Source organism: Prionailurus viverrinus, chromosome B3 (genome assembly GCF_022837055.1).
Source record: "Prionailurus viverrinus isolate Anna chromosome B3, UM_Priviv_1.0, whole genome shotgun sequence".
Taxonomy (NCBI): Eukaryota; Metazoa; Chordata; class Mammalia; order Carnivora; family Felidae; genus Prionailurus; species Prionailurus viverrinus.
This window is the reverse complement of record NC_062566.1, coordinates 111,848,619-111,852,289: the sequence shown is the minus strand read 5'-3', so window position 1 is coordinate 111,852,289 and position 3,671 is coordinate 111,848,619.

Genomic DNA, 3,671 nt, shown 5'->3' with positions numbered 1-3,671 from the left:
GCTAAATGTTTATCTCAGTAAATTAGGAAAAGATCAACAGAGTAAAACCAAAGAAAATAGAAGGAAGGAAAGAATAAAAACACAAGCAAAAATAAGAGAAATACAAAAAGATACAATAGAGCAAGTTCATAAAACTAAAAGTTTTTCTTTAAAATATATACAAATTAGATAAACCTTTGGTGACATGAATCATGAAAAAAGAGAAGAAAAAAGTAATTGGCTAGAAATGGGGACATACGTGCAGAAATAGCCTAGATCAAAAAGACAAGATGAGAATACCATGAAGAATTCTATTACTAATAAAGTCTAGGAATTGCTATTTTCTTCTCCTTTGTCATCCTGTTTGGGAAACCACCTAATCCTCTATTTGCAGGACCCTAAGAATAAGCAAGATCTACCAGCTGATTTCCAAGCTATTGCCACAGCCACCCCCTTCCCCAAATTTGCTGGGATAGTCACTTGAGATATAGCAATTTGACTTTCAGTATCACTGTTGGGGCCCTACCTACCATATCAGTAATCCGTAATCAGTGTTCAGTAATCAAGGATCTTCCTTGGAATACTTCCTTTGCTTTGCACCAGAAGTAGCCAAACATTTCAGGGGCATACTCGACCCAATTGGTGTGAGGATTGTTAGCAGTCTTTGAATGCCATATTGGAGTCTGATCAATTTAGTCCACCTTTGCTATTGCTTTTTGATGCTCCGTGAGTCCTATGAGGTTTAGTGCTATACAACCTCATGGAGACATGGCTGTTGTCCTGCATCGGGAATAAAAATCCAAGGAGAGGTTCTTGGAAGGATTCTATTTCTTCTGTGCTAAGCTTATCTGTGCTCTCTATCTGGGATTCTAGTATTGAACTCTTAGTAATCAGATTTTTTTGAGCTGCTGCCCATGTCAGGTTTTGGTATTTTCCATGAAGGGTGGTGTAGATGTTCTCACAACCCTTAAACTACAAAATATTTGGTACCATATCTCTCCCTGGACCATCAGGACCATTCTCAGAGGTTCTAGGGTAACTTTTCAAAGATATCTCGTAAGTAATTCTGAGGTAATTTCCTGTCTTGGACTATGTTATGAAGTAGCTGACTTTTTCCTCACTAAATAAGAGAGAGAGAAAAAAAAAAACCCACACATTTAATACTTGCTAGAACACTTTTCTGGTAGGATACCACACAAAACATAACCATGTGTGTATCTTTTTATTCTGTGCATTTCCAGAACAATAGCATAAAGGAAGTTGTTCTACATTGTTCTAAGGTCAAGAGAGATTTTAAGGAGTTTTCTTGTCACTTTGCATAAATCCATTTCCATTGAGCAATCATGCCCAGGAACTTGTGGGGCACAATGTCAGGAATAAGGCAGCCCCCACGCCCAGTCCCAAGAAATGAACCAAATCACGTCACCCCACCCCCCTCTCTGCCCAAAGGCCATCCCTTGGCCTGGATGGAAGAGCTCCAGTCTTGTTGTAGACTGTAGGTCTGAGGGCTCAAAGCCCAGAGCTTCCTCCAACCGCTTCATTTTTTTTTTTTAAGTTTTACTTATTTATTTTGAGAGAGACAGAGACAGCACGAGTAAGGGAGGAACAGAGAGAGGGGGAGAGAGAGAATCCCAAACAGGCTCCACACTGTCAGCATGGAGCCTGATACAGGGCTCGAACTTGAAATTGTGAGATGGTGACCTGAGCTGAAACCAAGTCAGATGCTTAACCGACTGAACCACCCAGGCACCTCTAACCCCTTCATTTTGAAGCTTCTAAGAGATGCCTGAGAAACTGGGAAAAACTAGAAGACAGTGATACTGCTAAGCATCCTTTAAGGCACGGGACAGCTCTCTGTATCTCCAGCAAAGAATTTTCTGGCCCAAAATGTCAACCGTGCGAGGGCTGAGAAACCCTAGAGTACAGAGAGTCCTGCAGAGACTTCATGTACATGGATATAGACATGTTCAAAAATAAATCATTACCGCCTTTTTCACCTACTCACTTGTTGCTTGTCATTCCTAATCCAATTAATGGCATCTAGTCTTATAAATCAGTATCTTGGGAATCATTTTTATTTTCTCTCTCTCCCTCATCAGGCTCATCTGTTAGTCATTGATTCCCTGCCCATTCTGTCTCCTAAATATCTGTAATCCTTCGTTCTCCCTCAGCTACTGTTGCCTTTGTATGAGTGTAGACATGATTTAGTTTGCGACCTTCTTCTAAATGGACTCCCTGCTTTGAGTCTTATAAATGCCTCCAACTCATCCTCCTTGGATAATCTTTCTAAAATAGAGCCCAATCACATTTCTCCCACCAGCTACAAGATAAAGGCTGAGCTCCTAGGTCTGACTTACCATGATCACCATGTGTTTTATTATCTGCACACCCATGTTCTGGTGCTCTTTTTCCTAATCCCCTTTTCTCCTAATAAAAACCCCAGAAAACAAAACCAGCAAAACCAAAAGCTTGATGTTTCACACTTCTGTTTATTGGACACCATGTTCCCCCTTTTTGGAATGCCCTCTCCACCAGGACCCCCACCAGTCTCTCCTGGAAATTTTCTCCTGGAAAAATCCATTTTTTTAAAAACTCTGTTCTGTGCAAGTGCATACTTCTGTTGGGACACTTATATACATACCACCTCTGGTATAAAAGCCCAGTTCAAAAATTGAACTGTAAGAGAGCAATACAGTATATTTTTATCCTACTTAGATTTAAAAATTTTGAATTCCCAGCAGACGAGGTGAAAAATCCCTGTAAATTCATGATCCTCCCCCTTTGCTCCTGGATTGTAAATACTGGGGGAGCTCTCATAGTATCTAAGTTTTGGAGAAGATATATACACCCACACTTCATCTCTGTATATAGGGCTCCTTTAGATTTGGGGGTTCTCTTCTCCACATCAGTGTCTTACTTGTAGATACCCTCATCATCTTGCTTTTTAAGGGGCCACACTGGAGCTTGAGAATCTTTCTGAGGCTTTCTATGGCTTCCCCTATCACAGAATGATTCCCTCTCTGTGGGCTTGCTTCCTACCCCAGATTACCTGGAATGCAGACACTAAACCCTTCGTCAGGAACCAAGAGGTATTCCCTTTCTTTTAATGTTGTTAATATCTCACTCCAGAAACATTTCCAGTCTTGTGAAATTTTTGTCTGAGGCACCTAAGAATTTATTTAATGGGTTTAGACTTTTAATGAGGTTAGTCACTTAGAAGTTAATGAGTCTCAAATTGTTTCCGCTTAGTTCTGTAGCATCCCACACTTGCAGGATTAAAAACAACGGCGTACTCGCTCCTAAATCTAACAGCCCCTGGATACACCCCAGGGACCTTTTAAAATTGAAGATGCATCACCCCCCCAACCTCTGGGTCAGAATTTTTTTTTTTTTTAACGATCACAAAAGATCAAGGTCCAGTTTTCGAATCTCTCAGTGGTTGGCGAGAGGCAGGACTCGGCTCAGTCTCACTTTCTTCAAAGCCTCCCCACTTTTTTCCGCCGGTAGTGCTTTCTCCCCGCCTCTTCGGCTCCTTCTCTCTCCTCCTTCTCGCCTCGCCCCGCTCCACTTCCCGGCCCCGCCCCTCACCTCTTTCCCGCTCCTTCACCTGCCAGCCCGGCCCCGCCCCTCTCTTCTCCAGCCCCGCCCCCTCCTCCCTGCCCCTCCCCTCCCCAGGCCGCTCTCCTGGCCGC